This window comes from Lissotriton vulgaris, chromosome 6 (assembly GCF_964263255.1).
Source record: "Lissotriton vulgaris chromosome 6, aLisVul1.2, whole genome shotgun sequence".
Taxonomy (NCBI): domain Eukaryota; kingdom Metazoa; phylum Chordata; class Amphibia; order Caudata; family Salamandridae; genus Lissotriton; species Lissotriton vulgaris.
Window position 1 is genome coordinate 1,881,952,525 of NC_141694.1, and position 27,330 is coordinate 1,881,979,854.

Genomic DNA, 27,330 nt, shown 5'->3' on the forward strand with positions numbered 1-27,330 from the left:
TTAGGAAGAATGTTGAAGAGTAGTATGTGGAAAATCTGAAGCCATTTTTCTACAAACTCTCAATCAGACTTGGATGGAAAAAAAAAACCTGAAGAATGTACAAACTGAAAACCAATTTTTGTCTGTATAGCACCAACAGTAACGCTTGAGTCAGCTTTGTGTCAAGCCGCCATTTTCATTCAATCAATAGCGTCCCCCTGCACACATTCAGGGACCTGGTCGTGTCTTCAGATGAAACGCATTGTAGGAAAAGAAGCAGAAAGGAAAAGGAAAAAAGTTCCGCCGGACCTAGTGAAGCTGCAGCAGGTGCAAATAAGCTTCAGACAGTCTTACAAGCACTGCTCAGAACTCTCAACTGAGGCACTCAACATCCAGGACTTGCCATTCGGATCTTGGCGCCTTGTATTTTTGTTTTGTTTTTGATGGAGGGGAAACAACAAAAAACAGACATTGAAAAAGGCTCAACAGTGCAGGGCGCCTTGTGCTGGTTCCGACCTATTCACACATCGGTCCGCTACTGACATCACCTCATAAACCAACGGGGCACCCCACGCCGACTTTCGGCGCAGCATTGTAGGATGGCCACACCAGTGCGGCAATTTGCTGGACACCACCTCGGTGCCATCCAGATCTCGGCGCGTTCATTCAATCAATAGCGTCCCCCTGCACACATTCAGGGACCTGGTCGTGTCTTCAGATGAAACGCATTGTAGGAAAAGAAGCAGAAAGGAAAAGGCAAAAAGTTCCGCCGGACCTAGTGAAGCTGCAGCAGGTGCAAATAAGCTTCAGACAGTCCTACAAGCACTGCTCAGAAATCTCAACTGAGGCACTCAACATCCAGGACTTGCCATTCTGATCTTGGCGCCTTGTGCTGGTTCCGACCTATTCACACATCAGTCCACTACTGACATCACCTCATAAGCCAACGGGGCACCCCACGCCGACTTTCGGCGCAGCATTGTAGGATGGCCACACCAGTGCAGCCACTTGCTGGACACCACCTCGGTGCCATCCGGATCTCAGCGCGTTCGAGTCACTGTGCCGGAAGAGTGACCGGAACTCAGCTGAACACGCCGTCTTTCGGCGCAGCATTGTAGGATGGCCACACCAGTACGGCAATTTGCTGGACACCACCTCGGCGCCATCCGGATCTCGGCGCGTTCGAGTCACTGTACCGCAACAGTGACCGCAATTCAGCTGGACACGCCGTCTTTCGGCGCAGCATTGTAGGATGGCCACACCAGTGCGGCAATTTGCTGGACACCACCTCGGTGCCATCCGGATCTCGGCGCGTTCGAGTCACTGTACCGCAACAGTGACCGCAATTCAGCTGGACACGCCGTCTTTCGGCGCAGCATTGTAGGATGGCCACACCAGTGCGGCAATTTGCTGGACACCACCTCGGTGCCATCCGGATCTCGGCGCGTTGTGCTGCCTTCGGCCTATTCGCACATCGGTCCGCTACTGACGCCGCCTCACGTGCCAACGGATTTTCTACGCTTTTTGTAGCCCTATGTCGCATAACAGGTCATGTGACTTGTTTATAAAACTTTTCATTGGTTCATTTTACTTTTGGTTTCCTAAAGATGGAAGGCTTGGTCATATGACCTAAAAATAACACTTTTCATTGGTTTAGAACATTTTTTTTTCCCAAACGATGAAAGCCCCACCTTGTTTCTGGATCATTCAGACTGAAGCTGGCGTCAGCATGAGAGCACCACCATCTCGTGGCTCCGTCGTGGTCATTCCGCGAGCAATCATGGCAGCCGCTCCCCACCGGAAGCCTGCGGGAGTCGGGGGCCCCCAAGACTTTTATACAATCTTCACGGCTGAGGGGACGCTTTTCGAGAATGGAGCCCAAGCTCTAGCAGGCAAGCGTCCGAGTTCCAAAGTGTCCCAGGGCCATTTCAGTGGACCAGGCCCAAAACCGAGGAGCCGTCCGCCATTTTAAGAGCCATGTGGCAGCCGCCTATCGCTGCACTGCAAGAGTGGGAGCAACTCAACAACATGGTGAGCGAGACGCTGTGGCCGCAAAAGCGAGCGCAACTCAGCTAGATGGCCGCCACCTGGGGAGGCCCGTTCACGCCGGCTCCCCCACGCCCCCCCCCGGGCCGCCGCACGCCAATTTTCGGAGCAGCATTGTAGGATACCAAAACCAGTGCGGCAGTTTACTGGACATCACCTGGGTGCCTGTCGTACATGTTGTGTCAGCCATGTGACACTGGACACAGACCGCTACTGACGAGGCCTCCCCCCGCACCACCCGGGACGCCCCACGCTGTTTTTCTGTGCTGCATTGTAGGATCCCTAAACCAGTGCGGCACCCAGGCGACATCACCTGGGTGCCGTCCAGAACTCTGCACGTTGTGCTGCCTTGGGACTATTCGCACAACAGACCGCTACTGACGAGGCCTCCCCCCGCCCCACCCGGGACGCCCCACGCCAATTTTCGGAGCAGCATTGTAGGATCCCTAAACCAGTGCGGCACCCAGGCGACATCACCTGGGTGCCGTCCAGAACTCTGCACGTTGTGCTGCCTTGGGACTATTCGCACAAAAGACAGCTTCTAACCATTGTTGCTTTTTGTGTTGAGAAATGTTTAAATGTTTTTAGTTTTTGTTCCGTTTGTTAAAGTTAGTAGTTAATAAAGTTTTATAACCTTACTTTGTTGGAGTGTTATCTATTTTTTTAAAAACGGGTGAATGGGGCCTTGAATCGGGTTATTGTCATGTGTGGGCTTTGGAAGTGTGCTGCTGCAGGATCGGACATTTCAAACTCAAATGCACGTTCTTTTTCTTACCTTTCCGAAGCATGGAGCGCAATAGCAGGCAGAGAAAGGGTGATGCACGTGTTGAACACTACCTGACCTGGCAAGTTGCTGGCAGTGCCCCCCGCCCGCTCCTGAAAGAGGGCACACACACACCGCCGCCCCGAGTACTTCACAAATCTTTAAAAGACCATGCGCTTGTTCATGAGGCTTAAATGGTTTATCACCTCTTCTAGAACCCCTGCATCGACCCTCTGACGTTTCATGGAAAAATTACCATGTAACACAATACCAAGCCCTGTCAGCTGAAACCCCCAAGGAATCGTGGGGCATATTATCAAGGGGGTTTATCTCCGCTTTTTTGGCTTTAAAAACCATGAAAGCGGAGATAAAATTATTTCCCTATTATCAAGCTGTCGCTAACACCAGTTAGTGACAGCTAAAAGGAGATAGCGACCATCTTGGGCCCCGCTTTGCATGTCAGTGATACTTATCACTAATGACATGCAAAGTGACGTGCCAAGATGTTAGCGACTGGAAACAGTCCCTAACATCGCTACCTTCTATTACCAACTTTTGGAGATATTCGCGCTAAGCGCGAATATCTCCAAAATCTAACACCTGCCCTGAGCAGTTCTTAGCCATGTTATCCAATGGGAGGTGGATAACATGGCTAAGAGCATTAGGTCGATAATACATGAATATCGCTGACTTTTCTGCGATAATAGCAAGGTTTATCTGCGATAAAAATCGCCGATGTGCGGCGATAATTTTTGTCTCTAAACAAGTTAGAGACAAAAATTATCGCTAGTTGTTCGTAATATGCCCCCGGGTTTTTGCTTGCAGAAATCGGGAGGCGGGAGACTAGCACTGAAATCAGTACTCACACGCCTGAATCAGGAGGATTGGCATGTCTGAATTCTCTACAGCTGGGGCCATAAACTACATCCGCAGGGTTAGGTGATAGCCTGGAACCAGCCTGGCATCTAAAATGGCTGCCGTGCACGACAAAATTGTGGCATTCGAAAAAAGGCAAGATGGCGCAGCCGCTGGAAGAGATATATCAACATATATCAGCCTCCTCAGCCACCCTCAGGAAACATAGGGGATTAGGATATGTCTCCCGCACCCCCTTATACCTAGTACTTTAATTAACGAAGCACAAAATGGCGAATTCCCGTTTCGCTACCAGTTTGCGGCCCAGTTCGCGGCCCGTGAAGCGCTTCTACCGTGAAAAATCATTTTTTTTTTATTTTCCCCACGGGACCCTTTAATAACCCCAACAACATTCCTAGGGGGTCAAGAGGGGGATACCTTGCCCCCTTTCATTAAATTCCCCCTTAGTTTTTCACCTTTTCTTCTCTCTCGATCCTACCGAGAGACAAGATGGCGGCCGCTCCGGACTGTCACGCAGCAAAAAAAAAAAAAAAGCTCACGCACAGCCGCTGGAAGAGATGTATCAACATATATCAGCCTCCTCACCCACCCTCAGGAAACATAGGGGATTAGGATACGTCTCCCGCACCCACTTATAACTAGTAATTTAATTTACGAAGCACAAAATGGCAAATTCCCGTTTCGCTACCAGTTCGCGGCCGCGCTTCTACCGTGAAAAATCATTTTTTTTTTATTTTCCCCACGGGACCCTTTAATAACCCCAACAACATTCCTAGGGGGTCAAGAGGGGGATACCTTGCCCCCTTTCATTAAATTCCCCCTTCGTTTTCCACCTCTTCTTCTCTCTCGATCCTACCGAGAGACAAGATGGCGTCCGCTCCGGACTGTTTAGAATGTTGACAGACACCGGAGAGCCAATCAGCTTTCTGCGCGCAAAGTTCCGATAAGCGAAAAGTAAGCGGACCGGATCGCTGCCCAGAGCGCTGTTACAGATATATATCTTGGTTTGAACGTTAATTTCTCAAAAACTACTGGAGCACATATATTGAGACCTAGCAAAGGCACATCGGGCTAACAGTCCCTACAATTTTGCCAAGTTTCGTGCAAATCCATTCAGCCGTTCGAGCTAAAAGTGAGTCCAACCGCCCTATAAAAAACTCAATGCAAAAAACGCGTTTTGGGACCCCCCTTTTTTCTCAGCCCCCCCTTGACGAAACCCCACCAAATTTTCAGGGGCTTCTCAGAAACAAAATGTGCCATTTTCCTGAAAATTTCAGCCGATTCCGTCCACAAACGCCAAAGTTATTAGACATAGAATTTTCAAAAGACCCATAGGGAAAAAATTCTAACTATATATACCTACTGGCGATAGCCAGTAGGTAATATATATATATATATATATATATATATATATATATATATATATATATATATATATATATATATATTCACAGAAAAAACCATAGGTTATAGTGGATATATAGTTAGGAATTTGCATTTACAAAACCTTGAAAATTCAATGAAAAAACCATTGGTTTTAGTCCATATATAGTTAGGGATTTGCATTTACAAAACCTTATTTTACTCGCATAAAACCATTGAAATTCCATATATAGTTATAAGCGCTAACTATATATTGCGCACCCATTCATGACATGGTTAGTGACATCACTGATGACATCACTGATGACATCTCAAATGACATCACTGATGACATCACTGATTACAACATCCAGTGACTGTATGTTTCTGTAAAGTTAAAATATGTTTTACATATTGAAGAATGAGTGGATATATAAGTGTCTGGATGAAGGATTTACTAGGTGCATGACTGACTGACTGATTGAGTGAGTGATTAAATGTGTCTCACTGAGTGCATGGGTTAGTGACTAAACTGTTTTAATTTGTGCATCATTATATCTGTTGTTCTACAAACTGCTGCATATGTTGATCAGTAGCTATATGAGTAACTGTATGGGTTATTGATTGGTTGTCCAAGTATTTGTATGGGAAACTGAGTGTGTGTGTATGGGTGGCTGGAAGGTGTGTGACTCTGTACATAGATGTGTGAGTAGTTGATTCACTATATGTATAGATTCAAAACTGCATGTGCAAACAGCTGTATGGGCGGTTGACTGTGCATGAGTGTATTAGTGAGTGAATGGATATCTCAGTGCTACATGTCAAATTAAGTACATATGTAAAACACAGTACATGTGAGAGTTGACATCTATAAATAACTGTGCATAAGAGCCAGTGAATGTGTGAGTGGCTGTATGGATCATTGTGAACATGTATCAGAGATTGTATAAGAGAGTAAAGTAAATATGTGTTAGTATATGTTTGAATAAGTAAGGTGTGTATAACTGTATAGTTGAGAAAATGGAGGTGTGATTGATTTTTGACTTAACTGACTAGGTGTGTGAGTAACTCCATGGATGAGTGACAGTCTGTGACTGTCTGTTTACACTGATTGTATCTAAGGTTATATTAGAGTCTGAAGAGGTTCATGGTATTATCACATGAATGATATCATCAGTGATGTTATCAGTCATGTCAAATGAGATGTTTTCAGTGATGTCATCAGTGATGTCATTTGAGATGTCATCAGTGATGTCATCAGTGATGTCACTAACCATGTCATGAATGATGTAATATGTGACATCATCAGCAGTGGATTGCGGGTGCGCGATATATAGTTGGCGCTTATAACTATATATGGAATTTCAATGGTTTTATGCGAGTAAAATAAGGTTTTGTAAATGCAAATCCCTAACTATATATGGCCTAAAACCAATGGTTTTTTCATTGAATTTTCAAGGTTTTGTAAATGCAAATTCCTAACTATATATCCACTATAACCTATGGTTTTTTCTGTGAATTTCATTGGTTTTTTAATAGCAAATATGAAAAGCTTTAAAATGTCAAGTACGTGATAGATAAAAACATTTTCGTATTTATGCACGCTGATGTGCTTTGAACGCTGCCCCCCTCCCCTCTTTTCTCTTAGTAGTACTCTCTCTTTGCAGATAGTGAAGAGTAGTTAACGCAGGCCTTTACCCCCGTTGTAATCCGTCCGGCCTGCTTGTCTCTCCATTTGATTGATTATTATCCAAGCATTTACTGTTTTTCAATTGATTCTCTTTGGTTCATTCTCTATTTACAAACAAGCACAAAGTCGCAATACTCTGTTTAGTCTTTGCAGATCGTGAAAAATCGTGTAAAAAAATAAAAGTAATCGAGCAAAATCAGTAGGCCACTAATTGGATCTCTTTTTGACCTCGCTAAAATAGAAATATTATAAACAACCCTTCATGAGAAATACGAAAATAGTGAGATGAACTGAGCTCCACACCATGAGGGCTGCAAGACAGCTCGGCTCCGTCACCCACCCCGCCCAAAATAACGACAAACCCTATGCAAATATTAAAAATATAGACAACACACCAGCAAAGAAACAGGGTAAAACATTTTATTAAATAACTATTTACATAACGTTGGTTTATAAGATGATGTCAGTAGTGGACCGATGTGTGAATAGGTCGGAAGCAGCACAAGGCGCCAAGATCCGGATGGAAAGTCCTGGATATTGGGTGCCATAGTTCAGAGTTCTGAGTTTGAGCCTTTTTCAATGCCTGTGCTTTGTTGTTTCCCCTCCATCAAAAACAAAAAAAAAATATAAAACTGTGCAAAAATACAAAAAAAACAAAAAATGTTTACAAAAGCAGTGCTTGTAAGACTGTCTGAAGCTTATTTCCACCTACTGCAGCTTCACTATTCTCAAAGTAAGTGAGGGTCGTTTGTGGACCTGACTGCATTTGAAAACAATGTTATATGGTACCTCCCTAAACCGCTTGACGGAGGCCCCCGAGGGGCGGTGTGATGACACGGACTCGGAGAAGACGCTTGGCTCCGACCCCCTCCCCAAGTCTTATAGCACTGGTGTAGCCTGAGATCGCCCCCGACATGGGCGGCCGGCTCCCGGGGTCCGGCGGAACTTTTTGCCTTTTGATGACTCTTCTATTCTGGACTTTGTCCCACAATCCGTTTGACCTGAAGACACGCTGTAGTGGGGCGCCCCTTTACCGTTTTAGTTGCCATTCCGCCCGCTTTTGCTACACTGTGCCTCTTCCGCCATTCAGCTGTTTACCGCCCGCTCTTGCGACTACAGCGTCTCGCTCACCATGTAGTTAAGTTGCTCCCGCTCTTGCGGTGCAGCGATAGGCGGCTGCCACAGGACTCTCAAAATGGCGGCCGGCTCTTCGGTTTTGGGCCTGGTCCACTAAAATGGCCCTGGGACACCTTGGAACTCGGACGCTTCCCTGATAGGGCTTGGGTCCCATTCTCGAAAGCGTCCCCTCAGCCGTGAAGATTCTACAAAAGTCTTGGGGGCCCCCGACTCCCGCAGGCTTCTGGTGGGGAGCGGCTGCCATGATTGCTCGTGGAATGGCCACGACGGAGCTACGAGATGGTAGTGCTCTCATGCTGACGCCAGCTTTAGTCTGAAACATCCAGAAACACTGTAGACTACCAATTCGATCAGTTCCGGTAGCGCCCCAACATGACCCGGAAGAGAAGAACTTGCCCTCCCCTCTTTGACTGATGGTTCTTGTTGCCTGTCCCCTCTGTTGTCATTTAACAGAACTTTTTGGACTGCTGAAAGGGGTTGTGTTCCGAACGCTGGTTGGTGGAGACATTTTGACTATATTCTTGACCTACGTTGTCGCGTAATGCGTTATATGACACGCCGCGTTAGCGCACCCGGAAGTGATCCGGGGCGCGGCGCGCAGCGCGTAACGTAAGCATAACAGGTCATGTGACTTGTTAATAAAACTTTTCATTGGTTCATTTTACTTTTGTTATTTTAATGATGAAAAGCTTGGTCATATGACCTAAAAATTACGCTTTTTATTTTTTTCGAACATTATTTTTTTTAAAACATATATGTTATAATATTCCAGGCTCATGTACTTTCCCGGAAAATTTACAACTGTCCTGCAAGTAAAATATATTCCTTTTTCGAGAAAAAGGGCGTTTCTTCGTTCCATGACGGAGCCGTTGAGTAAAAGAGACTGGGCCTGCTGTCTTAGTCGCCGATACGCCTGATTATCAGATTCTTATCGATCACTTTATGTTGCAGGAGTGGAAAACACAACTGCCCTTGACCATTTATCTTTACTACGTTCCTACATATTATACCTTTTATCCGTCATGTAATTGGACTGCTTTATTTCACTTGCCTTTTACTGATTCGAAAACAGTGACTAAAAGTAAAAACTTTACCAATGTAAATACTACTACCGTGTTTGATTTAAAAACCTTTATTGTGAAAATGTCAGTATACAAATACGGGCCTATAACCACCTGGGCCGGCCACGGAGCAAACTGTAATCGTATATGATGAGGAGACATTTACACTGTAGAGGAACGTAACGAGCGGGCCATTAGGTTGCAAGAACTAAGGTGTCTAACAGTTGCGGAATCGGTGGACGTACATTTTGTAATTAAAATAAGACAGGGCCACTTACAATAAAATTTTCTAGATATACATTTGCGGGCAAGGAGTTACGAGTCCCATTTATACCGGCGCCATTTTGGGCGAGGCCGGGCAGGTCCAAGATATAGTCAAAATGTCTCCACCAACAATCGGCCAGACCAGAACCCCTTTCGGCCCTTTATGCTACAAGATGGTGTCTTCCATTCAGAAAATATTGTTCGCAGCATTTTGAAAGGAAAGATAAACAGCCGTTCTCCTAGTGAGTCTCACATTGTTACATTTAGGAAGAATGTTGAAGAGTAATATGTGGAAAATCTGAAGCCATTTTTCTACAAACTCTCAATCAGCCTAAGTCATGGGCGATCTTTGTCCACACCAGGGCAATAGTGAAGCTGCAGCAGGTGCAAAAGAGCTTCAGACAGTCTTACAAGCACTGCTTTTCTAAACATTTTTTTGTATTTTTGCACAGTTTTATATTTTTTTTTTGTTTTTGATGGAGGGGAAACAACAAAAAACAGGCATTGAGAAAAGCTCAACAGTGCAGGGCGCCTTGTGCTGCTTCCGACCTATTCACACATCGGTCCACTACTGACATCACCTCATAAGCCAACGGGGCACCCCACACTGACTTTCGGCGCAGCATTGTAGGATGGCCACACCAGTGCGGCAACTTGCTGGACACCACCTCGGTGCCATCCGGATCTCGGAGCGTTCGAGTCACTGTACCGCAAGAGTGACCGGAACTCAGCTGGTCACGCCGTCTTTCGGCGCAGCATTGTAGGATGGCCACACCAGTGCGGCAGCTTGCTGGACACAACCTCGGTGCCATCCGGATCTCGGCGCGTTCGACTCACTGTACCGCAAGAGTGACCGGAACTCAGCTGGACACGCCGTCTTTCGGCGCAGCATTGTAGGATGGCCACACCACTGCAGCAATTTGCTGGACACCACCTTGGGCAACAGTGAAGCTGCAGCAGGTGCAAATAAGCTTCAGATAGTCTTACAAGCACTGCTCAGAACTCTCAACTATGGCACTCAATATCCAGGACTTGCCATTCGGATCTTGGCGCCTTGTGCTGGTTCCGACCTATTCACACATCGGTCCACTACTGACATCACCTCATAAGCCAACGGGGCACCCCACGCCGACTTTCGGCACAGCATTGTAGGATGGCCACACCAGTGCGGCAACTTGCTGGACACAACCTCGGTGCCATCCGGATCTCGGCACGTTCGACTTACTGTACCGCAAGAGTGACCGGAACTCAGCTGGACACGCCGTCTTTCGGCGCAGCATTGTAGGATGGCCACACCAGTGCGGCAATTTGCTTGACACCACCTCGGTGCCATCCGGATCTCAGCGCGTTGTGCTGCCTTCGGCCTATTCGCACATCGGTCCGCTACTGACGCCGCCTCACGTGCCAACGGATTTTCTACGCTTTTTGTAGCCCTATGCCGCATAACAGGTCATGTGACTTGTTTATAAAACTTTTCATTGGTTCATTTTACTTTTGGTTTCCTAAAGATGGAAGGCTTGGTCATATGACCTAAAAATAACACTTTTCATTGGTTTAGAACATTTTTTTTTCCCAAACGATGAAAGCCCCACCTTGTTTCTGGATCATTCAGACTGAAGCTGGCGTCAGCATGAGAGCACCACCATCTCGTGGCTCCGTCGTGGTCATTCCGCGAGCAATCATGGCAGCCGCTCCCCACCGGAAGCCTGCGGGAATCGGGGGCCCCCAAGACTTTTGTAGAATCTTCACGGCTGAGGGGACGCTTTTCGAGAATGGAGCCCAAGCCCTAGCAGGCAAGCGTCCGAGTTCCAAGGTGTCCCAGGGCCATTTCAGTGGACCAGGCCCAAAACCGAAGAGCCGTCCGCCATTTTAAGAGTCATGTGGCAGGCGCCTATCGCTGCACTGCAAGAGTGGGAGCAACTCAACAACATGGTGAGCGAGACGCTGTAGCCGCAAGAGCGGGCGCAACTCAGCTGGATGGCCGCCACCTGGGGAGGCCCGTTCACGCCGCCTCCCCCACGCGCCCCCCCCCCCCCCCCCGGGCCGCCGCACGCAAATTTTCGGAGCAGCATTGTAGGATACCAAAACCAGTGCGGCAGTTTACTGGACATCACCTGGGTGCCATCAACATCTCAGCGCGTTCTGCTGCCTTGGGACTATTCGCACAAAAGACAGCTTCTGACCATTGTTGCTTTTTTGGGTGAAAAATGTTTAAATGTTTTTACAGTTTTTGTTCCGTTCATTATAGTTAAATGTTAATAAAGTTTTAAAATCTAACTTTGTTGGAGTGCTATATATGTTTAAAAAATCGGGTGAATGGGGCCTTGAATCGGATTATTGTCATGTGTGGGCTTTGCAAGTGTACTGCTACAAGATCGGACATTTCAAACTCAAATGCACGTTCTTTTTCTTACCTTTACGAAGCATGGAGCGCAATAGCAGGCAGAGAAAGGGTGATGCACGTGTTGAACACTGCCTGGCCTGGCAAGTTGCTGACAGTGCCCCCCCCCGCCCGCTCCTGAAAGAGAGCACACACACACCGCCTCCCCGAGTACTTCATAAATCTTTAAAAGACCATGTGCTTGTTCATGAGGCTTAAATGGTTTATCACCCCTTCTAGAACCCCTGCACCGACCCTCTGACGTTTCCTGGAAGAATTAGCACGTAACACAATACCAAGCCCTGTCAGCTGAAACCCCCGAGAAATCATGGGGCAAATTATCAAGGGGGGTTATTTCCGCTTTTTTGGCTTTAAAAGCCAAAAAAAAAAGAGATAAAATTATCTCCCTATTACCAAGCTGTCGCTAACACCAGTTAGTGACAGCTAAAAGGAGATAGCGACCATCTTGGGCCCCGCTTTGCATATCAGTGATATTTATCACTAATGACATGCAAAGTGGGCGTGCCAAGATTTTAGCGACTGGAAACAGTCCCTAACCATCGCTATCTCCTATTACCAACTTTTGGAGATATTCGCGCTAAGCGCGAATATCTCCAAAACCTAACACCTGCCCTGAGCAGCTTTAGCCATGTTATCCAATGGGAAGTGGATAACATGGCTAAGAGCATTTGCTGGATAATGCATGAATATCGCTGACTTTTCAACGATATTCATGCATTGCGGCCGTTTTTTATCGCATTTGCGATAAACCTTGCTAATAGCGAGGTTTATGTGTGATAAAATTCGCCGATGTGCGGCGATAATTTTTGTCTCTAAACAAGTTAGAGACAAAAATTATCGCTAGTTGTTGGTAATATGCCCCCGGGTTTTTGCTTGCAGGAATCGGGAGGCGGGAGACTAGCACTGAAATCAGTAGTCTCACGCCTGAATCGGGAAGGTTGGCATGTCTGGATACTCTACAGCTGGGGCCATAAACTACATCCGCAGGGCTAGGTGATAGCCTAGGTCCGGCCTGGACAATCGGACACAGAGGAAGAGGAGTGTCAGAGGGTGCGGTAGTGAATAGGGTGAAAGGGAGGTGTCGGGCGGGCACAGGGTGTGATTCTCAGAGAAGAGCAGCGCAGATGGGGGGAAGTATATGGCCCATGCATGAGAGAAAGAGCGGGGGTGACCAGTGCGTGGGGGAGATGCTTGCGAGGGTGGGGAGCCATGCTGAGGATCGGCGGCGTGCAGAGAGTGGCCCTGGTCAAGGCATCTAAAATGGCTGCCGTGCACGACAAAATTGTGGCATTGGACAAAAACGCAAGATGGCGCAGACAATGTTTATCAATAAGGATTCATTTATAACAAAATATTTACTCGCAGTGACAAAATGGTGGTCAACACTTCCTGATTTCCATCTAATCGAACGTTAACAAACGTCACGCAGCAAAAAAAAAAAAAAAGCTCACGCACAGAGCAGTTTTTAGCCATGTTATCCAATGGAAGGTGGATAACATGGCTAAGAGCATTTGCTGGATAATGCATGAATATCGCTGACTTTTCAGCGATATTCATGCATTGTGGCCGATGTGCGGCGATAATTTTTGTCTCTAAACAATTAAAACGAAGCACAAAATGGCGAATTCCCGTTTCGCCACCAGTTTGCGGCCCAGTTCGCGGCCCGTGAAGCGCTTCTACCGTGAAAAATCATTTTTTTTTTTTTTCCCCACGGGACCCTTTAATAACCCCAACAACATTCCTAGGGGGTCAAGAGGGGTATACCTTGCCCCCTTTCAATAAATTCCCCCTTCGTTTTTCACCTCTTCTTCTCTCTCGATCCTACCGAGAGATAAGATGGCGGCCGCTCCGGACTGTTTAGAATGTTGACAGACACCGGAGAGCCAATCAGCTTTCTGTTATCCAATGGAAGGTGGATAACATGGCTAAGAGCATTTGCTGGATAATGCATGAATATCGCTGACTTTTCAGCGATATTCATGCATTGTGGCCAATGTGCAGCGATAATTTTAGTCTCTAAACAATTAAAACGAAGCACAAAATGGCGAATTCCCGTTTCGCTACCAGTTTGCGGCCCAGTTCGCGGCCCGTGAAGCGCTTCTACCGTGAAAAATCATTTTTTTTTTATTTTCCCCACGGGACCCTTTAATAACCCCAACAACAATCCTAGGGGGTCAAGAGGGGTATACCTTGCCCCCTTTCATTAAATTCCCCCTTCGTTTATCACCTCTTCTTCTCTCTCGATCCTACCGAGAGATAAGATGGCGGCCGCTCCAGACTGTTTAGAATGTTGACAGACACCGGAGAGCCAATCAGCTTTCTGTGCGCAAAGTTCCGTTTCGCGAAAAGTAAGCGGACCGGATCGCTGCCCGGAGCGCTGTTACAGATATATATCTTGTTTTGAACGTTAATTTCTCAAAAACTACTGGAGCACATATATTGAGACCTAGCAAAGGCACATCGGGCTAACAGTCCCTACAATTTTGCCAAGTTTCGTGAAAATCCATTCAGCCGTTCGGGCTAAAAGTGAGTCCAACCGCCCTATGGAAATTAACATGGGAAAAACGCGTTTTGGGACCCCCCTTTTTTCTCGGCCCCCCCTTGACGACCCCCCCCCAAATTTCCAGGAGCTGCTCAGAAACAAAATGTGCCATTTTCCTGTAGGTAATATATACATATATATATATATATTACCTACTGGCGGTCGCCAGTAGGTATATATAGTTAGGATTTTTTCCCTATGGCATTTTTGAAAATTCTATGTCTAATAACTTTGGCGTTTGTGGACGGAATCGGCTGAAATTTTCAGGAAAATGGCACATTTTGTTTCTGAGCAGCTCCTGGAAATTTGGGGGGGGTCGTCAGGGGGGGGCCGAGAAAAAAGGGGGGTCCCAAAACGCGTTTTTCCCATGTTAATTTCCATAGGGCGGTTGGACTCACTTTTAGCCCGAACGGCTGAATGGATTTTCACGAAACTTGGCAAAAATGTAGGGACTTTTAGCCCGATGTGCCTTTGCTAGGTCTCAATATATGTGCTCCAGTAGTTTTTAAGAAATTAACGTTCAAAACAAGATATATATCTGTAACAGCGCTCCGGGCAGCGATCCGGTCCGCTTACTTTTCGCGAAACGGAACTTTGCGCGCAGAAAGCTGATTGGCTCTCCGGTGTCTGTCAACATTCTAAACAGTCTGGAGCGGCCGCCATCTTATCTCTCGGTAGGATCGAGAGAGAAGAAGAGGTGAAAAACGAAGGGGGAATTTAATGAAAGGGGGCAAGGTATACCCCTCTTGACCCCCTAGGATTGTTGTTGGGGTTATTAAAGGGTCCCGTGGGGAAAATAAAAAAAAAAATGATTTTTCACGGTAGAAGTGCTTCACGGGCCGCGAACTGGGCCGCAAACTGGTAGCGAAACGGGAATTCGCCTTTTTGTGCTTCGTTTTAATTGTTTAGAGACAAAAATTATCGCCGCACATTGGCCACAATGCATGAATATCGCTGAAAAGTCAGCGATATTCATGCATTATCCAGGAAATGCTCTTAGCCATGTTATCCACCTTCCATTGGATAACAGAAAGCTGATTGGCTCTCCGGTGTCTGTCAACATTCTAAACAGTCTGGAGCGGCCGCCATCTTATCTCTCGGTAGGATCGAGAGAGAAGAAGAGGTGAAAAACGAAGGGGGAATTTAATGAAAGGGGGCAAGGTATACCCCTCTTGACCCCCTAGGATTGTTGTTGGGGTTATTAAAGGGTCCCGTGGGGAAAATAAAAAAAAACTGATCTTTCACGGTAGAAGCGCTTCACGGGCCGCGAACTGGGCCGCAAACTGGTAGCGAAACGGGAATTCGCCATTTTGTGCTTCGTTTTAATTGTTTAGAGACAAAAATTATCGCCGCACATTGGCCACAATGCATGAATATCACTGAAAAGTCAGCGATATTCATGCATTATCCAGGAAATTCTCTTAGCCATGTTATCCACCTTCCATTGGATAACAGAAAGCTGATTGGCTCTCCGGTGTCTGTCAACATTCTAAACAGTCCGGAGCGGCCGCCATCTTATCTCTCGGTAGGATCGAGAGAGAAGAAGAGGTGAAAAACGAAGGGGGAATTTATTGAAAGGGGGCAAGGTATACCCCTCTTGACCCCCTAGGAATGTTGTTGGGGTTATTAAAGGGTCCCGTGGGGAAAATAAAAAAAAAATGATTTTTCACGGTAGAAGCGCTTCACGGGCCGCGAACTGGGCCGCAAACTGGTGGCGAAACGGGAATTCGCCATTTTGTGCTTCGTTTTAATTGTTTAGAGACAAAAATTATCGCCGCACATCGGCCACAATGCATGAATATCGCTGAAAAGTCAGCGATATTCATGCATTATCCAGCAAATGCTCTTAGCCATGTTATCCACCTTCCATTGGATAACATGGCTAAAAACTGCTCTGTGCGTGAGCTTTTTTTTTTTTTTTTTGCTGCGTGACGTTTGTTAACGTTCGATTCGATGGAAATCAGGAAGTGTTTACCACCATTTTGTCACTGCAAGTAAATATTTTGTTATAAATGAATCCTTATTGATAAACATTGTCTGCGCCATCTTGCATTTTTTGTCCAATGCCACAATTTTGTCGTGCACGGCAGCCATTTTAGATGCCTTGACCAGGGCCACTCTCTGCACGCCGCCGATCCTCAGCATGGCTCCCCACCCTCGCAAGCATCTCCCCCACGCACTGGTCACCCCCGCTCTTTCTCTCATGCATGGGCCATATACTTCCCCCCATCTGCGCTGCTCTTCTCTGAGAATCACACCCTGTGCCCGCCCGGCACCTCCCTTTCACCCTATTCACTACCGCACCCTCTGACACTCCTCTTCCTCTGTGTCCGATTGTCCAGGCCGGACCTAGGCTATCACCTAGCCCTGCGGATGTAGTTTATGGCCCCAGCTGTAGAGTATCCAGACATGCCAACCTTCCCGATTCAGGCGTGAGACTACTGATTTCAGTGCTAGTCTCCCGCCTCCCGATTCCTGCAAGCAAAAACCCGGGGGCATATTACCAACAACTAGCGATAATTTTTGTCTCTAACTTGTTTAGAGACAAAAGTTATCGCCGCACATCGGCGAATTTTATCGCACATAAACCTCGCTATTAGCAAGGTTTATCGCAAATGCGATAAAAAACGGCCGCAATGCATGAATATCGTTGAAAAGTCAGCGATATTCATGCATTATCCAGCAAATGCTCTTAGCCATGTTATCCACTTCCCATTGGATAACATGGCTAAAACTGCTCAGGGCAGGTGTTAGGTTTTGGAGATATTCGCGCTTAGCGCGAATATCTCCAAAAGTTGGTAATAGGAGATAGCGATGGTTAGGGACTGTTTCCAGTCGCTAAAATCTTGGCACGCCCACTTTGCATGTCATTAGTGATAAATATCACTGATATGCAAAGCGGGGCCCAAGATGGTCGCTATCTCCTTTTAGCTGTCACTAACTGGTGTTAGCGACAGCTTGGTAATAGGGAGATCATTTTATCTCTTTTTTTTTTGGCTTTTAAAGCCAAAAAAGCGGAAATAACCCCCCTTGATAATATGCCCCATGATTTCTCGAGGGTTTCAGCTGACAGGGCTTGGTATTGTGTTACGTGCTAATTCTTCCAGGGAACGTCAGAGGGTCGATGCAGGGGTTCTAGAAGGGGTGATAAACCATTTAAGCCTCATGAACAAGCGCATGGTCTTTTAAAGATTTATGAAGTACTCGGGGCGGCGGTGTGTGTGTGCCCTCTTTCAGGAGCGGGCGGGGGGGGCACTGCCAGCAACTTGCCAGGCCAGGCAGTGTTCAACACGTGCATCACCCTTTCTCTGCCTGCTATTGCGCTCCATGCTTCGGAAAGGTAAGAAAAAGAACGTGCATTTGAGTTTGAAATGTCCGATCTTGTAGCAGTACACTTGCAAAGCCCACACATGACAATAATCCGATTCAAGGCCCCATTCACCCGATTTTTTAAACATATATAGCACTCCAACAAAGTTAGATTTTAAAACTTTATTAACATTTAACTATAATGAACGGAACAAAAACTGTAAAAACATTTAAACATTTTTCACCCAAAAGAGCAACAATGGTCAGAAGCTGTCTTTTGTGCGAATAGTCCCAAGGCAGCACAACGTGCAGAGTTCTGGACGGCACCCAGGTGATGTCGCCTGGGTGCCGCACTGGTTTTGGTATCCTACAATGCTGCTCCGAAAATTGGCGTGGGGCGTCCCGGGTGGTGCGGGGGGAGGCGTCGTCAGTAGCGGTCTGTTGTGCGAATAGTCCCAAGGCAGCAGAACGCGCTGAGATGTTGATGGCACACAGGTGATGTCCAGTAAACTGCCGCACTGGTTTTGGTATCCTACAATGCTGCTCCGAAAATTTGCGTGCGGCGGCCCGGGGGGGGGGGGGGGCGCGTTGGGGAGGCGGCGTGAACGGGCCTCCCCAGGTGGCGGCCATCCAGCTGAGTTGCGCCCGCTCTTGCGGCTACAGCGTCTCGCTCACCATGTTGTTCAGTTGCTCCCACTCTTGCAGTGCAGCGATAGGCGCCTGCCACATGACTCTTAAAATGGCGGACGGATCTTCGGTTTTGGGCCTGGTCCACTGAAATGGCCCTGGGACACCTTGGAACTCGGACGCTTGCCTGCTAGGGCTTGGGCTCCATTCTCGAAAAGCGTCCCTCAGCCGTGAAGATTCTACAAAAGTCTTGGGGGCCCCCGACTCCCGCAGGCTTCCGGTGGGGAGCGGCTGCCATGATTGCTCGCGGAATGACCACGACGGAGCCACGAGATGGTGGTGCTCTCATGCTGACGCCAGCTTCAGTCTGAATGATCCAGAAACAAGGTGGGGCTTTCATCGTTTGGGAAAAAAAAATGTTCTAAACCAATGAAAAGTGTTATTTTTAGGTCATATGACCAAGCCTTCCATCTTTAGGAAACCAAAAGTAAAATGATCCAATGAAAAGTTTTATAAACAAGTCACATGACCTGTTATGCGGCATAGGGCTACAAAAAGCGTAGAAAATCCGTTGGCACGTGAGGCGGCGTCAGTAGCGGACCGATGTGCGAATAGGCCGAAGGCAGCACAACGCGCTGAGATGCGGATGGCACCGAGGTGGTGTCAAGCAAATTGCCGCACTGGTGTGGCCATCCTACAATGCTGCGCTGAAAGACGGCGTGTCCAGCTGAGTTCCGGTCACTCTTGCGGTACAGTGAGTCGAACGTGCCGAGATCCGGATGGCACCGAGGTTGTGTCCAGCAAGTTGCCGCACTGGTGTGGCCATCCTACAATGCTGTGCCGAAAGTCGGCGTGGGGTGCCCCGTTGGCTTATGAGGTGATGTCAGTAGTGGACCGATGTGTGAATAGGTCGGAACCAGCACAAGGCGCCAAGATCCGAATGGCAAGTCCTGGATATTGAGTGCCATAGTTGAGAGTTCTGAGCAGTGCTTGTAAGACTATCTGAAGCTTATTTGCACCTGCTGCAGCTTCACTGTTGCCCAAGGTGGTGTCCAGCAAATTGCTGCAGTGGTGTGGCCATCCTACAATGCTGCGCCGAACGACGGCGTGTCCAGCTGAGTTCCGGTCACTCTTGCGGTACAGTGAGTCGAACGCGCCGAGATCCGGATGGCACCGAGGTTGTGTCCAGCAAGTTGCCGCACTGGTGTGGCCATCCTACAATGCTGCGCCGAAAGACGGCGTGACCAGCTGAGTTCCGGTCACTCTTGCGGTACAGTGACTCGAACGCTCCGAGATCCGGATGGCACCGAGGTGGTGTCCAGCAAGTTGCCGCACTGGTGTGGCCATCCTACAATGCTGCGCCGAAAGTCAGTGTGGGGTGCCCCGTTGGCTTATGAGGTGATGTCAGTAGTGGACCGATGTGTGAATAGGTCGGAAGCAGCACAAGGCGCCCTGCACTGTTGAGCTTTTTTCAATGCCTGTTTTTTGTTGTTTCCCCTCCATCAAAAACAAAAAAAATATATAAAAGTGTGCAAAAATACAAAAAAATGTTTCGAAAAGCAGTGCTTGTAAGACTGTCTGAAGCTCTTTTGCACCTGCTGCAGCTTCACTATTGCCCTGGTGTGGACAAAGATCGCCCATGACTTAGGCTGATTGAGAGTTTGTAGAAAAATGGCTTCAGATTTTCCACATATTACTCTTCAACATTCTTCCTAAATGTAACAATGTGAGACTCACTAGGAGAACGGCTGTTTATCTTTCCTTTCAAAATGCTGCCAACAATATTTTCTGAATGGAAGACACCATCTTGTAGCATAAAGGGCCGAAAGGGGTTCTGGTCTGGCCGATTGTTGGTGGAGACATTTTGACTATATCTTGGACCTGCTCGGCCTCGCCCAAAATGGCGCCGGTATAAATGGGACTCGTAACTCCTTGCCCGCAAATGTATATCTAGAAAATTTTATTGTAAGTGGCCCTGTCTTATTTTAATTACAAAATGTACGTCCACCGATTCCGCAACTGTTAGACACCTTAGTTCTTGCAACCTAATGGCCCGCTCGTTACGTTCCTCTACAGTGTAAATGTCTCCTCATCATATACGATTTCAGTTTGCTCCGTGGCCGGCCCAGGTGTTTATAGGCCCGTATTTGTATACTGACATTTTCACAATAAAGGTTTTTAAATCAAACACAGTAGTAGTATTTACATTGGTAAAGTTTTTACATTTAGTCACTGTTTTCGAATCAGTAAAAGGCAAGTGAAATAAAGCAGTCCAATTACATGACGGATAAAAGGTATAATATGTAGGAACGTAGTAAAGATAAATGGTCAAGGGCAGTTGTGTTTTCCACTCCTGCAACATAAAGTGATCGATAAGAATCTGATAATCAGGCGTATCGGCGACTAAGACAGCAGGCCCAGTCTCTTTTACTCAACGGCTCCGTCATGGAACGAAGAAACGCCCTTTTTCTCGAAAAAGGAATATATTTTACTTGCAGGACAGTTGTAAATTTTCCGGGAAAGTACATTAGCCTGGAATATTATAACATATATGTTTTAAAAAAAATAATGTTCGAAAAAAATAAAAAGCGTAATTTTTAGGTCATATGACCAAGCTTTTCATCATTAAAATAACAAAAGTAAAATGAACCAATGAAAAGTTTTATTAACAAGTCACATGACCTGTCATCAGTGATGTCATCAGTGATGTCACTAACCATGTCATGAATGATGTAATATGTGACATCATCAGCAGTGGATTGCGGGTGCGCGATATATAGTTAGCGCTTATAACTATATATGGAATTTCAATGGTTTTATGCAAGTAAAATAAGGTTTTGTAAATGCAAATCCCTAACTATATATGGCCTAAAACCAATGGTTTTTTCATTGAATTTTCAAGGTTTTGTAAATGCAAATTCCTAACTATATATGGCCTAAAACCAATGGTTTTTTCATTGAATTTTCAAGGTTTTGTAAATGCAAATTCCTAACTATATATCCACTATAACCTATGTTTTTTTCTGTGAATATATATATATATATATATATTGAAGGAATACGTGCATTGTAGCTCGCCAATGTTTCAGACCTGTAAGTCTGTTCACTGTGTTTATGAACATGTGACAGTATTTAATTCACTCTTACACAAACACTCAAGCTCGTGAACAAGAGGGAGTATCCTCGAAACACGTCGAGTGGAGCCTGAATAAAGCTCATATTTCTGCACAAGCTGGCCCGGACATTCCTTTTTTTCAGATTTGATCATTGGGCAAGTTTGGTATATATACATATATGTATACATATGTCCTCTTGTCCTTTATACTTTAAATTCCCTGTGGATGTGGTAGAATCAGGAACAGACTCCAATTTTGATGGTGCAAATACGTTTTATTGACTAATTTCTCCGCCATGACGCAATTAAGCCTCAGCAGGCTTTGATCAAATGACGGTATATATATTTATTTTATTAACACTATTCACACAATTTGTTATTCATTTTTTAATAGATTTAGTTATAATATATTAAATTAAAATAATGTTTAAAATTGTTTATAAATATATAAACCCACCTAAAGTAAAATGTTTATATTTCTTCATGATGTATTAAAAGTTTCCAAAAGTTATGTATGACTTTAATGTCTTTAATTTATTATTTCCAATGGGGTTCAAATTAAATCCCTCCCTCCATTATTTTTTCTGGGAGGGTGTTGCCATGCCTGTAAGTGGCTAGGGCTGTCGGTAAACTTATTCCATCTCTGAGCTGAAGTACATTTATCACAGTTTATGAGTCCTTTTTTGGCTCTAGTAAGTTAGAGAATGCACTCCGAGAACTTTTTCTGTTATGGGGGGTGCACATGCATCCCTAAACCCACCCGCAGCCCACCCCTAACCCCTCATCTTTAGTCATTAATGTTGTCCATTTTCCAAACACTCCCCAGTGCCTCCCACATTACCTACTGAAAAGTAAACCTACATCCATCTCTCCACATAAAAGCTAGAATCAGCGGAAGTGTAGACCTCCTCATGTAGGTATGCTACTAGCACTTTGTAGTATGCCACTTACATTAACATAGTACTACTAAATGTACTGCAAAATGCAGTTTGTGGGTAGGCTCCATAGTGTGCAGAATTTACAAACTCAGTCTATTCTGTCTGCATTCTGTCATTAATTGGCCTCCTGTGGTTACATCAGGATTCAAGGCAAACAGAATGAAGATTTCTTTGGGGAGAGAATTACTGAATCAGACATCTACATCAGGTAGGGTATCAGAGGAGCAGATAGGCACTGGGATCACCTATATAAGGAGCTGCAGTCCTAGTACTGAGCCACCAGCAAGGGTGTAGGGTGGTTTGGGAATTGCTGTGAAGGCATCCAGAAGAAGAGGAGGTTATCGCTGAAGAGTGATTATGAACAGAGAGTGTGTGACACTTTAGGTGTCCAGGAGGTGCCCCTGGGGACTGACACTCACTCACTTCCAGACACTGAGAAGGGCCCAGAAGATGCACAGCGCATGCAATGTATGTGTCTATGACCTCAAGACTCTACCACGGATGGCACCGCCGACCCATCCAGTGTCTTCTCAGGCGTGAGAATCATAAAAATAATATTTGTCACATAGGGACAGTAACAAACCCAAGCACATCCATCTCACTGTGAATTCCTACTCGCCATCACACAGTGCAAATTCCAGAGCCTGTGAAGGTAAGTGATTTTCATTAAAACAGGGGAACTATGGGTGGTCTTGGGTCTACCAAGAGAGCTGAACGGCTCCACTGCTTCGAAGGGGTTCCACTAATTGCCACTTTTGGAGGCAATGTGCTTCATTGTGGGGTTCTGTTGATAGTGTTCTGGGGTACCTGCTTCTAGGAGTGGGTATGTTGGTTGACCCTTTGAGCACAGAGGAGTAAAACACAGAGGTATTCTGCTCATGGTGATGATGCTGCATGTGAACCTCCACCTCTCATACCTCACACCTCCCCTCCACTCTCACTGCTGTATGTGAGAGTGGCACAGCAGCACCCCCCTCTAGTGTGGAGCATTCTAGAGCCTCTGGGGTTTGTGTGTGTTGGGGTCAGATTGTGTAACTGAGTCGGGCAGTGTGGAGGACCACCAGCTCTGCAGTGTGACCTGGGCTCAGGGGCTGCAGGACTCAGGGTCACGCCCATCTTGTAATTCCAGGACATGCATGTGTTTGTGTGTGCACTTTTCACAGTGTGGGGTCGATTCAAACCCAGAGAATCATTCTATCACATTATCAGCCATGGTGCCCCCAGGAGAGAATCCACTGCAACCAGATCAATCCACCCAGAATGCCCCAGTGCACACATCAGTAACCTCCAGATGTGTGTCTGCCTGTGTTATTATCAGTGTGGTAAAGCTCAACTTGACATCTTGACCACAGGATGTACATTCTTCATGAGTGTATGGACTTTGACCCAACAAAATACAGACAGGGTGGAAAGAATATTGTCTTAGAGTGTCAGTCGTGGGATGTGGTGGGCTCATGAAGCGGCTTGAGTGGGCTTGACTGGGTGCTGGTGGAGGGGGATGTGCCCACATCAGGTGTGTCTTCCCCGGGCCTGAGATTAGAGCCTTTGAGGTTCTGTTCAATGATGGTGCAGTTTTATTTAATCTTATCTATCTTTCTGTGTCCAAATCCAAGGTGCTGTTACTTTGATTCTATTAAATTGCTTGTATATATTTATGAACTTTATAGCAAAATCTATATACGGAACTGGTAAATAATTTTTATACATAATTTTTTATGTTCGTAGAATTATGCTTTCTTAAATTAATTCATAGATTTTAATATACCGATCTCTGAATTGCACCCATACTGTTTGTAAAATCATTTTTCCCAAAATGTATTATGTATGTTGTTTTTTATGTATCTTTTATGGCTCAATTGTGCCGAAATAAAGATTATAAATGAAAATAAATGTAATCTTATCAATAGGCTGTAAAGCATGTTTCTTAAAGTGTGCCAGTTAGCGCCTTGAGGCAGACGTTGTGTTAGCAGCGACAACGAGCTGCTCCTAGAAGCCCACCTTCCACTCCGGAGACTCTTGCCAATGAGGGGGTTGGCTTTACTGTGAAGCTAGCAGTCAGGGGTTCTGTTCTGAGAGCCTGGGGGTGCCTCGGGTTTGAGGTGGCAGGTGGGTCCCTCACCCTCACTCAGCTCTACGAAGGCATTAGGTAAAGGGAGGGAGTCAGAGGTGCCCCTGATGCAGGGGTCCGTAGAGTGGGGTGTCGGCGGCATGTGCAGTCCTGGGACTCACTGTGCAGTGGGAGGAGGGTCTTGGGAGAGACCACAGTGCCTGTTTGTGGACCAGGAAAGCTTTGCTTCCGGTTTGTTAAATATTACAATGAGTAGGACCCCCAGAGCCCAGGCCCCCGAGGAGAAATGCAGTTTGTATCAAGGTTTGTGTTGAGTTTGCGGCTCTGGTTGTGTGAGAGGAGCATTCAGAGTCGTTTCCTGCCGGTCACACTTTTGGTTTTGTGTGGGGGTGAGAGAGGGGGTGGGGGGGGGTATTGTTCACGCTGCCTGTGCTCACGTGGACCTTGTTCTGGGTGAACATTATTCCTTTCTGAAACAGCTCCTTCGGATCAGGTATCATTGAGCGCTTTCATTATTTCCGGTTTCTGTTACTCCAATGCATTCTCAGGGGCGCATATGGGCCTTTGTTGTGCCTTGCATGTGCTTTGTTGTGCCCTGCATGTGCTTTGTTGTGCCCTGCATGTGCTTTGCTGTGCCCTGCATGTGCTTTGTTGTGCCCTGCATGTGCTTTGTTGGGGTTTGTTGTGACCTGCATGTGCTTTGTTGTGCCCTGCATGTGATTTTTTGTGCCCTGTATGTGCTTTGTTGTGCCTTGCATGTGCTTTGTTGTGCCCTGCATGTGCTTTGTTGTGCCCTGCATGTGCTTTGTTGTGGTTTGTTGTGACCTGCATGTGCTTTGTTGTGCCCTGCATGTGCTTTTTTGTGCCCTGCATGTGCTTTGTTGTGCCCTGCATGTGATTTGTTGTGCCCTGTATGTGCTTTGTTGTGCCTTGCATGTGCTTTGTTGTGCCCTGCATGTGCTTTGTTGTGCCCTGCATGTGCTTTGTTGTGCCTTGCATGTGCTTTGTTGTGCCTTGCATGTGCTTTGTTGAGCCATGCATGTGCTTTGTTGTGCCCTGCATGTGCTTTGTTGTGCCTTGCATGTGCTTTGTTGTGCCTTGCATGTGCTTTGTTGTGCCCTGCATGTGCTTTGTTGTGCCCTGCATGTGCTTTGTTGTGCCCTGCATGTGTTTTGTTGTGCCTTGCATGTGCTTTGTTGTGCCCTGCATGTGCTTTGTTGTGCCCTGCATGTGATTTGTTGTGCCCTGCATGTGCTTTGTTGTGCCTTGCATGTGCTTTGTTGTGCCCTGCATGTGCTTTGTTGTGCCCTGCATGTGCTTTGTTGTGCCTTGCATGTGCTTTGTTGTGCCCTGCATGTGCTTTGTTGTGCCTTGCATGTGCTTTGTTGTGCCTTGCATGTGCTTTGTTGTGCCCTGCATGTGCTTTGTTGTGCCCTGCATGTGCTTTGCTGTGCCCTGCATGTGATTTGTTGTGCCCTGCATGTGCTTTGTTGTGCCCTGCATGTGCTTTGTTGTGCCTTGCATGTGCTTTGTTGTGCCCTGCATGTGCTTTGTTGTGCCCTGCATGTGCTTTGTTGTGCCTTGCATGTGCTTTGTTGTGCCCTGCATGTGCTTTGTTGTGCCCTGCATGTGCTTTGTTGTGCCCTGCATGTGCTTTGCTGTGCCCTGCATGTGATTTGTTGTGACCCGCATGTGCTTTGTTGTGCCCTGCATGTGCTTTTTTGTGCCCTGCATGTGCTTTGTTGTGCCCTGCATGTGATTTTTTGTGCGCTGTATGTGCTTTGTTGTACCTTGCATGTGCTTTGTTGTGCCCTGCATGTGCTTTGTTGTGCCCTGCATGTGCTTTGTTGTGGTTTGTTGTGACCTGCATGTGCTTTGTTGTGCCCTGCATGTGCTTTTTTGTGCCCTGCATGTGCTTTGTTGTGCCCTGCATGTGATTTGTTGTGCCCTGTATGTGCTTTGTTGTGCCTTGCATGTGCTTTGTTGTGCCCTGCATGTGCTTTGTTGTGCCCTGCATGTGCTTTGTTGTGCCTTGCATGTGCTTTTTTGTGCCTTGCATGTGCTTTGTTGTGCCTTGCATGTGCTTTGTTGTGCCCTGCATGTGCTTTTTTGTGCCCTGCATGTGCTTTGTTGTGCCCTGCATGTGTTTTGTTGTGCCTTGCATGTGCTTTGTTGTGCCCTGCATGTGCTTTGTTGTGCCCTGCATGTGATTTGTTGTGCCCTGCATGTGCTTTGTTGTGCCTTGCATGTGCTTTGTTGTGCCCTGCATGTGCTTTGTTGTGCCCTGCATGTGCTTTGTTGTGCCTTGCATGTGCTTTGTTGTGCCCTGCATGTGCTTTGTTGTGCCTTGCATGTGCTTCGTTGTGCCTTGCATGTGCTTTGTTGTGCCCTGCATGTGCTTTGTTGTGCCCTGCATGTGCTTTGTTGTGCCCTGCATGTGATTTGTTGTGCCCTGCATGTGCTTTGTTGTGCCCTGCATGTACTTTGTTGTGCCTTGCATGTGCTTTGTTGTGCCCTGCATGTGCTTTGTTGTGCCCTGCATGTGCTTTGTTGTGCCTTGCATGTGCTTTGTTGTGCCCTGCATGTGCTTTGTTGTGCCTTGCATGTGCTTTGTTGTGCCTTGCATGTGCTTTGTTGTGCCCTGCATGTGCTTTGTTGTGCCCTGCATGTGCTTTGTTGTGCCCTGCATGTGCTTTGTTGTGCCCTGCATGTGATTTGGTGAATGCTGAGGTGTAAAAAATAGTTGTAACAAAAGCAAGTCTAGTTTAAACCGGATTGGGGACAAAGGAATGAAACAAACTAAAAAGCAGAAACATATCTACGCGCAGTGTGTTTTTCTGCAGTCATTTGATAACCTAAAAGTGTTCCTCAGTGCTGCTGTGAAGAGAGGTAGAGGTGAAGCTTGAATGCAGCGAGGGCCTCAGCAGCTGCAGCCAGGGATGCTCAGATGCCCGTGTTGACAGCATGCGCCAGGTAACAACATCCCGGCCTTATGTGGGCGGGTCAGACCCCGGTCCAAGCGGGGAATCCCAACCCGCTGCTCTTAGTGTAATAAACTGCTGCCAGGCCCGGGTCTCTCCGGCGACTGCAAGGCGGTATTTTTCTGAAAAACAAACACATCCATCTGTAAATCTTTGTTGTCTCACTTCCAG